Source organism: Pinus tabuliformis, chromosome X (genome assembly GCF_031772625.1).
Source record: "Pinus tabuliformis cultivar Carrire ecotype Pingquan chromosome X, CPIR1, whole genome shotgun sequence".
NCBI classification, from domain to species: domain Eukaryota; kingdom Viridiplantae; phylum Streptophyta; class Pinopsida; order Pinales; family Pinaceae; genus Pinus; species Pinus tabuliformis.
In genome coordinates, this window is record NC_142308.1 from 1,040,796,558 (window position 1) to 1,040,811,709 (window position 15,152).

General features: G+C 34.8%; 1 long non-coding RNA gene across 3 annotated transcripts; it reads right to left on the minus strand.

Moving 5' to 3' along the window:
* Positions 1-573: 573 nt before the first annotated feature.
* LOC149143338 (uncharacterized) lies at positions 574-7,937 on the minus strand. Of its 3 annotated transcripts, XR_016264178.1 has the most exons (5): positions 7,576-7,937; positions 3,158-4,172; positions 1,361-3,058; positions 858-1,264; positions 574-759 (listed from the first exon to the last, which is right to left on the minus strand). It is a non-coding gene; the product is annotated as an uncharacterized LOC149143338 (long non-coding RNA). The 3 variants fall into 3 exon arrangements; XR_016264177.1 differs by having other exon boundaries at positions 858-3,058; XR_016264176.1 differs by lacking the exons at positions 858-1,264; positions 1,361-3,058; positions 3,158-4,172.
* Between the last annotated feature and the right edge of the window lie 7,215 nt (positions 7,938-15,152).

Below are 15,152 nucleotides of genomic sequence, written 5' to 3' on the forward strand. Positions count from 1 at the left end.
GGAGGAGGATTTGTTGAGGAGTTGTGTACATTATGTTACAGGGCTCCAAAGATAAATAAAGGAATTGTTAATATATATATATATATAATAAAACTTAAATAATACTACACCACTTATCAATAAATTTTTCATCTCTAAATGTTAGTAGTTAAGTGGTAAAGGCTCAAATCATTATCTATTTTTGCAGATTTTCTTATATGGCATGTATAGTGTACTTTTCTTTTTCATAAATTCAACTTTAGTTTTCTTTTTCATAAATAAAAAATTAAAATAAATCTAAATCCATATATATGCTCTCTTCATGTACATGATACATCTATTATTATAACTAAGCAAAGTTCCTTGGTAATGATATGTTTTTTCATGCGTGCAACATTGAGTAAGATATAAATATAAAAGTAACTTAACTTGCAAACTTGATAACTTGTACATGAAACAAATAAATCCATTCTAACTACATTCCTCAAACCTGATGTAACATTGATAGAATATAACATCAAATCCACATCATGAATTTAAAAGTCAATGAAGACATTGTCATACACACAAGTTCAAATTCATGTATTTGTATTCCAAATTTGTCTAGTTATACATTTTTCTTTTCTACAAAATGGAACTTCATTCCCAACATAGATAATGGAAGTTCATGCCCATGAATGACATTATGGAAATGCCGCCTCATGACTGATCTAGAAATTGGGTGTATAAGTCACCATCGCCACTCTTGGCACTCCCAAGTGCATTTCCAAAGTGATATTGCTGCAAAAATTCAATAACCAATTAGTTCCAAAATCCAAAATGCATATAATCAATTTCATTAATTAATGATAAGTTTTTGGTCAACTACTCATTCTCACCATGAAGATCTAAGGCAATGGAGAAGACTACCCTTCCTGGGTAGATGGTGGAGCACTTGGTGATGGATATAGGCATGGTTCAGGGGTGATGGATAAAGGCATGGTGGGAGAAAAATTGGAAAAATGTAGTGGGTTGGGGCGATGATACATCCCTATTGGTTGTACGATAGTGGGAATAACCCTAGGGCGAGCGATCACCCTAGGGGGGGAAATTGGAATGTTGAGGGTGGATGATTGGAACAATGAGAAGGGCGGATGGTTAAAGGGGAGGGGTGGGAATTGGGAAAGGTTTGGGGAGTCAGTTATAGGCATGGGAGAAGTACTGATTGGAGAAGTGCTCCCAATGCTATAGTTTCTTTCATCGACATGCTCATCAAATAATTGGAGTCGACAAGTTGGCCTGTCAACTGTAACAACAAAAAAAGTTCATATAGTTATGCCTATGCATTGCAAATGATAGTATATCATATTTCACATGAAAAAATGCATAACATCAGATTTACCATTTTTGTGTATAATAGAATGTTGCACTAACTCAGGCATGTGGTCCACAGTTCTTTGTCGTTGAGAAGACAACTCCAGCTGTTCATTCATGCTCTTTTTTTTTGCACGAACTCGTCCAACCCTTTCAAATTGTAGTTTATCTTTCCCTGCATTTGACTTGTGACCAAAACACCTTTTCTTATTGACTGGGCTCAAGAAACTATGTTTTCTCTTGGTAGTGATCTTGGATGGAGTTATAGTATTGAAAAACATTTTGTTGTATTCTTGACATACTTTGTCTACCAAGTTGTTTAATGCATATGCCTGTTCCAAATTTGTAGGTATTATGGATCTCAATTTCTCATGAGTTGATGAGTTAACACGTTTCATCTCATCATCTTCAAATAATGCACTATCTGGTCGTACATTGGTTGTTTCAACATTATATGAGAAATTATCTAAATTATCATTGCTTGTTTCATTATGATAATTTAGAATGGGAGGAGAATCAAAGCATGGTAGAAGCTCTGTTTGGATTTCTGGGCCCAATATAGGCGACTCATTCAAATCAAATAAAATTCTAGGAATTTCTGTAGTAGGATTAGTGACATTAGGGAATACATTTTCACCCAAGCTAATGTTACTTGCCAACATCTCAACTTTCAATACATGTTTACAGATGTTTCCATTTAAGGCCCACTTGCAATTACAAAAGTGTAGAGTGGAATCTTTATATATGACATTGTACCAAATATCACGAGTATTGTTATTTTGGCTACGAACCCAATAATCGTTGTTACTCTTTTCATCAGGCACACAATCTTCATTTGGGATTTGGTTAGCTCTACACTTGGATGAATTCAACTGTTCCTCAATTTTTCTGGGTCGTACAAAACCAGCTTCTTTTAAACGTTGCATATGATTGTAATATAATACAACCTTTGTCAACAACACATAAATCAACCAATCAACCCGCCTATGGCATGCATTGTTTTTCTCACTTAGGTACCTCTGCTTGATATACCGATGGTAAGACTCAATTGCATTATTTGTATTTTGATTGGAATGTGGAAAATTTCTGTACGCTTTTGCCCACATATCTGTAGAAATAAATTTATTGGTTATGAATTAATAACTATACATATGACATGCAAAAAGGAGTCATTAAAGCCACTTATAAGAAACTTACATATTTTGTTGTTGGCTAACCAAGTTGCTTTAAAATATTCCAAAAACTTTGTATGGTCACTGAATCCTTCAAATAAATTTTCAACTGCCTTTTTTATAGATTCATCATCTGCACATGTGTGCATGATTTCTCCTAAAGCACGGAAAATTCGGATTTGGTTTTCCCTTCCTTGGACTTTGTTTCCAACATTCTTCAACCATGCACGACGGACATGCCACACACATAATAATATTGTACAGTTGATTGAAGACCTGGAATAACATAATTTTTAGAGAGAATATACATTAAGAATATTTTTATGTCTCTTATAAAAAGAATAAACACATCACCTTAATGCTTCAATTTCAGCGGTAGCATCATCTGTAATGAAGGCTTTAACATGCCAATCTGGTTGCTCTTTCTTCCCAATGGCAAAGAGAGTTGACATCCATTTACAAATATCAACTATAGTATTGCGTGATGATATCACCCAAGCTACTGGAACCCCATTGTGATGTTTGTCGAAGACCATTAAAGTGTAAAGTTGATACTACATTACAAACAAAGTACATAATTATATTTATATAAGATAGAAGCATTAAAATGGTGTTGAATAAATGAATTAGATTTAGGGTAATTTTGTACTCACCCCGTACTTATTTGTACCAAATGTTGAATCCATTGAGATTATATTGTTGTGAGAATATTTTAGCATCATTGAACGCATCCACTTTGTCTGTATGCCTATGATAAAAGGGATGTTTTCAGCAAGATCTTGTTTCTGGTAGAAGAAAAAGCTCTCAGTGTGTTCCTTATACCAACATTCTACACTGATTGGATCACTTTGATCTTTAACATACTCTAGCCTTATGGTATCATTGTAAATGTTTAATATATCTTGTCTTGTCATGTATGTATCTCGAGATGTCCCTGTGTATAACTCACCGAATCCATCCTTCACATCAGAGATGAACTTATCCCATATCATAGTGGGATTAAAACCTCTTTGGATTAAATGTTGGACAATAGATCGCATATCCCTTGTTAAATGTGGTGCATAACTGAATCTCATAGGCCTACCGATTGCATCTTTTCCATGACAAACAACATTGGATTTATCAATATGCCTACATGCAGTATATATTATTACAGCATCATCTGGTCTAAGTTGAAGTCGTCGCACAATGAAGTGACATTGGCAACCAACTTTAATACTTTCACGTTGATTGTGTTTTTTGTTTTGATCTGAGGATGCACTCATAATTCTGTTGTTGCACTCCGGACCATATGCACACCAATAACTATATATAAAACAATTACAACAAATTAGATATAAAATTTATGCATATTGAAAAGAATTATACATATATTGAAAAAAGATATAAAGACTCACATCATGTACTCTAGATATGTTGAAAAATATGTTTTTCCGATATCCTCTGCTTTTTTACTTCGTTGAGAAGCAAGAAGAAATTGAGTGGGTGCCCGTTCACTCGATTCCTCTCCTCTTATAAAATCATCAAGTCGACAATATGGAATAATTGCAACTTGGTCCCCATTAATCTCTGTCCATGTTAAATCTTCTGCTGAAAATTCAATCATATCCTCCGGGTCTTCAACTTCCAACTCATTAATCCTCTCCCACTTCTTCATTCTTCAAATACCTATAAAAATTGCATCGAAAATAATTTGGTTTGAGTAGATATTATGGTCTTGATTAATGCATATCACTAAGAATAGCAATCACATTTTTAGGTAACTATTTTATACTTTTCAGGTAAACCACTTTGGTAAAGGTAATATTTGGGTCATTAATCAACTTATAGATTTCATGCAAATTTAGACTAACCATGTATGACATATGATGTCTTTGTGGAGGTGGTGTCACCATGTTGGTCTCATGGTACAACTTGTGATGAGTGGTTGAGGTGGAAGGGGTCGAAGGGAAATACAATTATAGATTAGTTGGGTTTTATGTTTTTTTAAATCTTAATAAAATGAGATATGCTAAAGTAGTGTCTATTGTTATTGATTATGAATTGATATCTATTATTTATTAGTCATCTAATTTATATGGTTGCAATAGTTTCATTGAACTTTTCTAATCAAACATATTGTTTTTCAAAAACACAAGCTTTGGAAGTAATTTTTTTTTACTTTGATATATATTGATATAAACTTTGCGGCTAGTTGTAAGAATTAGAATCCTACTTTTGTCGGTACATTTGATGAACTCAGTAGGTTATTTATTTATTCAATATCTGTGTGCTTTTATTAAAATGTGTTAGTTGTATTTCTTTCTCCACTTATAAATAAATGTTAAGAACATTAATTTGGCTCCTAAGACATAAAACTTAATAAACCATAACCGGTTTTATATCATTTGGTAACAAATTTCAAAATCTCAATGACAAATACGTGAATTATTTCCATTTTAGTATAACAAAATTTCCATTTAGATATTAACAAGAGTATTTTCGGAACATATTTCAATTTGTACAAAATAAATTATTTTATGGCCCCTGTGGGGAAATTTAGTTTGTTCAAGTTATGATTGCTTTTATGTGTCTTCCTTCACTTATGGTGTGAAAAAGTAAGCTCAAATAAACTATGAACAAAAGCTCTTGAAACTTGATGCCCTTTGTTCAAAGTCCCACTCCTAATGAAGTAAAAATGCTTTGGTTAGTAAAAAAATATGTGTGGATTATGGACCACTTAAGTTATGTGACTTGTGAAAAATAAAAAAACAAATTAAAAACGATGTCACACTTCGTTTCTCTTAAGAGGCTAGCTATAAACTTTCATTCACAAATATGTAGTGTTCAATTAAAAAAACAAAATTATATCTTGAATAAGTAAAAACTTACATTACTTAGGGTTATTTGTTTAGCTTACATCATTATGGGTAGATAAAATTTGGATACTAAAAAAATAATTTATTGATAGTCCACCAAAAAAATCTATTACTCTACATATATTTGTAAGTCATTAACTTATAACTTTATCTCCTTAAGTGAATTTATCATTTCAAAAAAATTTCATATCATAATAAAAATTTTGTTCATAAGTTTCATTAGCAAACCAAAAAAAATTTCATTTCTGCAGTAATCATATAAGAAAAGTTTTGTCCCTAACTTACGAATTAATCAATAAGATTTATCTTGTCTTGAAGATGAATCATAATAATTATAATTAGTTCTAAAAAAAACTTCACAAAACTTCTTCAATGTAATTACTGCAAAAAGTTTTGAAGATAAATCATAATAATTATAATTAGTTCTAAATTTAGAAACTTACCACTTCATCAACATAGATTACAAAAACTTAACTTTAGAAACTTAGCACTTCATCACATAGAGTTGTTCTTTATCGATGTTGCTTTGGAATCCGTCGCATGGGTCATTTATGTGGTCATTTATATGGCTTTAGTTTTAGGGTTACTAATGATGATCCAAACATGATTTGATTTTTCATTCTTATAATTTGAATATTAAACTTTTATAAAATTCTTGCAAGTAATTTATTATTTTAATTATTTTCTAACCAATTACTTCTTATATAGAAGATATAAATTCTATTTTCCAACCAAAATTAGATCTCATATAAAAACATAAATTAATTATATTTTAAGAAACATTCCAATATAAAACAAATATATAAAAATTGGAAATTTTTAAAGATGAGCATGATTGTTGCCGATTAAATAATGTTAAAAGTGGAATTGCATTAAAGATCATGCATAATCTGTTATCAATTAAAAAATAAATTAAAAATAAAACTGACTCTATTAATTTTATGGGCAAGTTAGACCTATGGTTCCATGGAGTAAGTCCTAAACAACATGGAAAGGTAAGTCTTAGAAAATTGACAAAAAAATTGACAAATAGTTCACCATTACAAGGATCCGGTAAAGGAGTAATTAGTATAAACACACAAATAGTAGAGGCTACTTACAGGTAAAGAACAATCTAATGGTCTCCCAATATAAGTTAATTGGAGCAAAAATTAATCCATATAATATAAGCAGAAAGATGGAAATACATTTCATATACCGCAAAAAGAGTAAGAAGCACCGAATTATCCAAACGACTCAATTACATAAACTTCTTGTAAAATGCAATGGTAAATTGGTATCTGAATATAAGTGAATTACCGTAAAGATAGGTAGTGAAAAAAAATTCCTTCCTAAAAAATTAACCGTCAGGGTTACAACCCAAGAAAAATTCACCAGTAAATAATAACAAATGAATCACATCAAGAATACCCCAGTAATAAACATGGAGCGTACTGTGTCGATTTTATATAAATTTACACAGAGGTAGAAACCCTTAAACTTTCACTGGGTTTCGAAAACATTAATTTTTTTAACTCAAAATTAACAGTAATGCCAAATGGAGAAAAAAACCCGTGCCGCTACCCTGGCGATTTAATAACAATCTTTCTTACATTCATATGAAGAAGGGTCAGTGACCGCGCAGTTTCTTGGTGTATAATACCAGAAAATTGGCTTATGGCCGACGCAAGCCCTAACTAATTTATATATGCACATAAAAATCTAATTTAAATAATAAAACTTATGATTTCTGAAAGTAATTTATCAGTTAAAAAAGTCAGATCTTTAAAACATTGCATCACTAAGTCAGATCTTTAAGTCATGAAACTGATTCGTCCGGATGATTTTCATTCGCATTTCCTCCTAATAAAATTTGATTTATCATAAAGACTAATTCTCGCACAAAGGAACAAAATTAGAAATAAATTAATTATATTAAAAATCTTATTAAAAATATTTAATTAATTTGGATAAAATAGTTTGTGAGACATAATTTGGATAAAATAGTTTCTGAGCTATGTCTCACAGTAGAAATATGCATTAAAATTTTCATGGCAGGTTAAAAAGCAAAAAAACATGATAGGTTTGGGCAACTTGGGCAACTTAACAGCCTCCGAGGCTCTTATAAACCTGGCACGCAGTCCCTTTCCGAAATTTAAATCGTGTATAAACCCTGAAATTTAAACCGTGTATAAACCCTGAAATTTAAATCCATGCTAACAGAATAAACTTACCTGTTTCAAAACGCAGACGCAGACGCAGAAATGGACCCTGGTTTCAAAACGCCGACGCAGAAATGGTTGCCGAAATGGATACCATGATTTCGCCATTTCGCTGTTATTTAAAAGGCCCCGAATTCAGCTATCAAACGGCGGGAAATTTATAGCGTGGTAGATTTGCGGCGCCGGAAATGTCAGGCGATCTCAATCGTATTGAAAAGCCGAAAATCTCGGAAAGCCAGAAATCTCGGGCGGGCATTGCATTTACGCCATAGGGGGATGGGTATGACATGGATCCCATGCTAAGAGGCGACATGGATGATGGATCCCATGCTAAGAGGCGGCATTAATGGCCCAATAGCATGGGATCTATTGCTTGCCTTTCCACTACTATTGATCCATTAATGCCCTCCTTAAGAGACTCTAAGGACCGTAAGGACAATCTTGGGAAACGGGTTCTGACATCGGATAATGTCCGTCACTCACATTTCAACGAGATGTTTGGGTCTGTTTTCTCGTATAGTCATGATACGTCATGATACATATCACGATAGATAGGCATACCATGCATGATGCTATTAATCCACACCATACCAGGCCATGTTTCAAATTAAGCGCCATTCATCCATGCCATATCACACCGTGTTTTCAAATTAAGCGCAGGATAGTGAAATTTTGAAATATAGCGCCCTATTGGATCCACCAATTACGCAGAATCTGCATCGTGCCTCAGAGAAGTCTCTCTTATCGCACGCAATGTACATGAAAGGGAGAAGAAGCGGTCGGCCATAGCCGTCCCTCTGTTTTACAATGTCAGTCCTTCTCAAGTTGAGCACCCGGCGGATCAATCTCATGGTGGTCCATTTGCTGAAGCATTCCAGGGGCATGAGAGCCGTGGGGAATACGGCTCGCAAGAAATCGATGAGTGGAAGGCTGCTCTCTTCGCACTGTCCAATATCTCTAGGTGGTCTAAACATGCAGACCACTGGCCAGCAGTTATTGGTATCATGAGCTTCTACTTTGCTGCTGATGTTTATCAGAGTTCTGGTGCTTTGCTAGGGCTTTCCTAGCATTGGTTAGGAGCAAACCGTGAATAGGGATACTAGAGAACAAACTAGCTGGAGATTCTTACAGCGTGCTAATGGCAGAGTCTGGCACTGGCACTGGCAAAGCCCGAAGAAGGATGTCTAGGCTTCCCCCAAAGCGCGGAAACATCAAAAGGGAGATATTTTCTTCCATTGGCGCAACAATTCGCGCGTCGCTCAAAAAGGCGGTAACAATTTTGGCCAAAAGCGTTCATTCTTCCTGCAATTCCGGCTGCTGCACTGAAAAGATCTATCCAAGGAATTAATACTGGGGCGGTGAGGCTATGAATTACAGTGAACATTTCAAAAATTTTGTAAATATATACAGGTTATCAATTGTTTTTTAATGTTCTTGTTATCTGTTGCGCTGCTGTTAAGTTCTTCAGACAGGGCATTGCCATGGAAACAGCTCAGGTTCAAGAGATTCAAATCAGTGTAGAGTTTTTGTGTGAGTGAAGTTGTTTGTCTTCCCAAAAACGGTTGCCCTTTGTTACCAAAGAGCTGTAATAATATCAGTAGTGTTAAAGTAAGCTAATCCGGTAGAAAATAGTTTCGATTTTCAGATAATTGGTTGGAATTCAACTTAATTTTTAGGCATGGTTAGAATTGAATCTTCATGATTCAAGTCTCAGGTTGGAACTTTACCCAGAATGCCGCACTCTGAGCTGACCCAGATTCTCAAAAAATTGATCAAAGTTCAACTTTATTGGATCGCAGCATTCTGGCAGAGGACGGAAGATTGCTACCTGGTACTTTATCTCTTTAATGTTTTTTCAACTTTCTCGGATCGCAGAATTATGGCAGGGGACGGAAGATTGCTACCTGATACTTTACCTCTTTAAAGATTATGTTGATGTTTTCCCTCCAAAAATTTGTGGGAGGTGCGAAAAAGTGCCATTGTTTTCAAGGTGACTGTGTTACAGCCATGCTTGATTTCTTTTCAAAGAAAATGAAAAATGGTTACTGTTTGTGATACATAAATTTCTGTATAAGTGGACTGATTATTTTTAATATTTGATTCACGGTAGTTTTCGGATATTTTTTTTCAAGAAATTACAAATGGACGGATATCATGACATGCTTGTAAATCTGGTTTGGATTCCCACATTGTTTGACATACCAGAAACTCCTTAAATTCAGCGGCATTTAAAGACTAAAATTTTCCCAATGGCATGATTTGTCTTCTCAAACACCAAAATTTGGCAAAATTTGTATCAAAGCAGTGGGTTTAATGATAAAGAGCAGGTTTCCTAGTTTTTTCTCTAAAAGTCACAGGTTCAAAACCAAAATGGTAAAATATATATGCCTTAATAGACGTGGTAGACTTAGTAACCAAATAACTATACGACCCTGATATGTAAAGTTATGTGAATGTTAAAAGTTTTATGTTCAATTCCCACTTCCCACTCACTACCAAAGATAAGGTAGATATACCCAAGGGTGACAATGCGTGAGGTTTATCACCCTAGAAATTCTAGTGATAGAGCACTGTGTTTCTTCCAAAGAATCCTTATCTGATCTTCAAACTCTTCCCTCATGAGTAATCCGTCCCACAATTTGGATTATGATCCTCATTTTTTCCTCAACTACATTTGGGTGGCCAGACCAAACAACATTTCCTAGCAGATATAGATCCAACCATAGATGACTACACTGTGTCTGTGGTTCGCTTTCCCCAATCATTCTGTTACCACCAACCCCTGCAATCATTCCCGAATGAGCATTTCTAAGAACTTGATCACTCTTGTACATCATCCTGTATACTTTTTTATAAGAACCTGTCCCTTATACAATAAAACTTTCTCCTTGCAAAGATCGGTGGGCATATTTGATATGTTTTAACCAATGAGAACGAAAATTTGCTTCATTGGTTTTAACAGATTCCAGAAAGCAAGACAATGCCCAAAGTGAATGATACTCAGAATACAACCGAAGGCAAAATGGTGTGTTTTCTCTCAAGAATCCTGTGACATTATCTTCATCAATAAAAGCTGCTACACCCACAATTCCTATTAAGGTCTTTACATATAGATTATTTTGAAACAAGTTTCAGAGAATGGTATAATTCTTAAAAATACTTGTTTTCCTACTTTATTTCAAAAGAATTAATGTGAATTTCAAAACAAAACATACATTTAGAAAATAGAAAAAAACATTATATGTACAACAGTGATTAAATATATAATTTTAGGATCACAAAACATAGAAAAAAAACATTACATGTACAATAGTGATTAGATATATAATTTTAGGATCAGAAAACATAGAAAAAAGCATTACATGTACAACAGTGATTAAAAATATAATTTTAGGATCACAAAACACAGAGAAGTGGAGGTGTCTAATAACACTTTTACTGGGATCTTAGTAGTCACCCGGATCAATTTACTTTGAATCTTTAAGATTTAAAAAAAAACTAAATTTCACATGAATATTATGGGCAAAATTATGAGTTCTCATAAAACTGGAGCATGAAAATTGTTGGTAACTTGACTGAGTCAAGTTTATGAGAACCACCCAAAACACCAAGATGGATCAAATCTCTTGAAATGCAAAGAGATTTGACCCCTCTCCGAGTTTGGAAGATCTTGAATTAAGATGGATCTAACCTAGTTTAATTCTTCCTTTAAATAGGCTATATTCCACATGAATACCATGGGTCAATACTATGGATTCTCGTAAACTTGAAACTAACCAGTTACTTGACCAAGCAAGTTTACTTTAACTAGCCAACAAAAATTAATAAAAATAAAAATAATAACGTAGATTTTTTATTTTTTACTTAGAAAAAAACCATAATTTTTATTCATTAAAAATGATAAAAATTACATTTTGTATAGGCGCACAAAACTGTGTGTATACATGAAAATCTCAAAACAAGAGTTTTCTGTGAGATAAGCATTTAGCTAAAATAAATGCATGTAAAGTTTGTAGAGTAAAAAAATAAGATTATCTACTAGATAATTAGATCTCTATTTATATATCCATATACATATCACAAAATATAAGTGTAAAAAAAAAATCAAAATAACCATAAATATTGAATTTTTATTTTAATATAAAATTATTTTTATTTTATTTTAACAAATTAAATATTTACGAGACATTACCTTACAACAATATCTTTACTATATTCTGCTAAACTACCCCCATCATATATTATATTAAAACACACTGCATCAAAAACGAAAGTGCTCCAAAATGAAAACCCATTAGAATATTTTGGAAATCTAATGAATAAAAACAAAATCAAATAATGGATTTTGCTCTGAACTCTATAATGAAGATAAAAAGGTAACCCAAAGAATACCGGTTCAGCACAGACACTATGTATTAATGTGTTACCAGTTCAACCGCACCGAAGAATACCATGTGCATGTTAGCAGATGAGTTGGATGAAGGAGTTGAACTAATACATTGGTTGCAATGGAGGCAAGAGTTCGCTTCAACAAGATGTCACCATGAAGTGCATGCACACCATCACGGATGACCAAGCTTGGCATCATCTCACCACCTTCACCATCACAAGCATGCCAAAGAGTTGGTGTCATCACAATGGACCAAGTGTCAGTGATTTCTTGTGTGGTTTTCTCAATCCATGTTGTCTCACATGATTACATGTGCATTGTACTATAACGTCATGTCAAGTGTAATTCAAGTGTCAATAGTTGGATGTAACAGTCACAGAGTAGATGAAGAGTCATGAGGGTAAATGAAATATCACAAAGGGGAATGTCAAGGGTCACCCCACCCTTTTCTATAAATAGTCCCTCATAACTCATTGTAGAGGCTTTTTCTCAGCCAAGCTTCCGATAAGACTATCTTAGAGAGAGCTTGGACAATATTGTAACGCGCCTTGGCTTTTCCACTGCACAAAGCTAGTTCATCTCTTTAGAGGAGAAGGTGGATGTGGTTGTAACGTTCCTCTATTAGCGCTAGCGGTTTATATGGAAGTATTGTATGATTGGAAGTTACACTTCTTTATATAATAAGATCCAGCATGTTTTCATGCATATGTTGTTATTGTAGTTGGATTATTTTGGTTGCTTTAGCAATGTATGATGTTTAACTTACGTAGTTGTGTATGAATTGTTTTGTATGCAATTATATGAATCTTGTTGCACATGTGTTGTTGGTTTAACCATCTCTTTGGATTTTCGGCTGACCTACTTTCCATCTTATGATGCATCTTCCGTCATGTGTTCCCTTTCCAGCTGAGTACTATTACAGGTTGCCAAGGGGTGCACTCATCTCAACCCCCCTGTGTTAGAACCCCTCATGCACCTTCCTTGACTCACTGCAACGATCACATCCTTGCTACTGGCATAGTTATCTTACTTGTCTCTATGTGAAATCGCAGTCAATGCATTACTATATGACCCACTAGTAGGACTCCTACACCAGATGGTCTGAGGTCTAACTGGGACTTCTTACCGGGGAGATCCCTTTGACATGTTAGCAGGTCCAGCACTATCAACACATTGGAAGTTGGAATCAAAGGCACATTGGGAGTCTACCCTAGAACAATGAGTCGGTAATTGTTCACTGAGAGGAAAATTGGCCCAGGTTTGTAGTGTTGGACATTGGATGCAGCTTTCAATGTGGCAGTGGATTCTGGACTTCCTGAGAAGGAGGTGAATCTTGTTACTACTATTTAGGGTGGATATGTGATCCTATGGATTCCCTTGGTGATTTATATGGGCATCATATCCTTTTATTTATTGGTTTAGTAAATGTTCATATGCGTATATGTGGTTATTATAAATATTGTAATGAGTTGTGTTATAAAGCTCTAGTATGCAGTATGTTGCCATGTTGTCATGATATTTTTCTTTTGAGGAGGTCATTCATTGTAAATACTGAAATGAGTTATGTTATAAAGCTCTAGGGGTAGTATGTATTGTTTTCAGTGGTTTTTCTAATTTCCCGGTGTGGTTTAACACTGTCCTCACAATTCATCATGAAAACCTAATTGCATATAATTACCTCACAGTTAATGTCTAATGTACCATACATGCATAACCATAATGATGACCATACATGCATAACGAATTCATATATACATATAACACATGAATACAAAATCATGTACACATCATTCTTTCTAGAGTCTGGTAATCAATGCGTGATTGTATCAACTACACAAGCCATGGCCATAGCAATGGAGGCAAGAGTTCGCTTTAGCAAGATGTCACCATGAGGTGCATGCACACCATCACGGACGACCAAGCTTTGCATTAGGTCACCACCTTCGCCATCACAAGCATGCAAAGAGTTGGTCCCATCACAACGGACCAAGTATTAGTGATGTCTTGTATGGCTTGCTCAAGCCATGTTGTTTTAATGACTACATGTGCATTGTAATGTTGAGTCATGTCAAATGTAAGTCAAGTGTCAATAGTTGGATGTAGCAATCATAGAGTAGGTGAAGATTCATGAGGGTAGTTGAACTATCACAAAAGGGAATTTCAAGGGTCACCCCACGCTTTGCTATAAATAGTCCCTCATAACTCATTGTATAGGCTTTTGATCAGCCAAACTTCTGATAAGACTATCTTGGAGAAATCTTGGACAGTAATGTAATGCACCTTGGCTTCTCTAATGCACAGAGCCACTTCATCTATTTGGAGGAGCAGGAGGATGTGGTTGTAACGTTCCACTATTGGGGCTAGCAGGTTTACATGGATGTACTGTATGATTGGGACTTACACTTCTTTATATAATAAGAGCCAACACATTTTCATGCATATGTTGTTATTGTAGTTGGACTATTCCAGTTGCTTAGGAATGTATGTTCTTTAACATACGTAGTTGTGTATGAACTACTTCGTATGTGATTATATGAATCTTGTTTCAGATGTGATGTTGTTTTAACCATCACTTTGGATTTCCGACTGATCTGCTTTTGAGCTTGTGATGCATCTTCGCTCGTGTGTTCCCTTCTCAACTGAGTACTCCTACAGGTTTCCAAGGGGTGCACACATCTCACCCCCCATATGTTAGAACCTCTCATTTACCTTCCTTGACTCACAGTAGTGGTCACACACTTGCTACTGACATAGTTATCTTACTTGCCTCTGTGCAACATTGCAGTCAAGGCATTAACTTATGACTCATTGTTGGGACTCCTACACCAAATGGTCTGAGGTCTAATTGGGAATTCTTACTGGGGAGATCCCCTTGACATGTTGGCAGGCCCAGCACCATCAACACAACTACAAATATCATGGAATGGATATATTTACATACAAATTTGGCCTTTTGTTTCTCAACACTCCCATCTACTGCTTTCTTTACCTTGTAAATCCATATAGAACTCACCGTTTACTTGTATGTTGGTCTTGGGACCACTTCCCAAACATTGTTTCTGATAATGGATTCATACTTCTCTACCGTGCCATCAACCCATATTAGCTTTTACATTTATTCCTTGAATGAGGATGGCTCAATCTCTATACCCTCGCTCATCATCACCATGTAGCCAGTGTACCGGTCTGGTGACCTCCT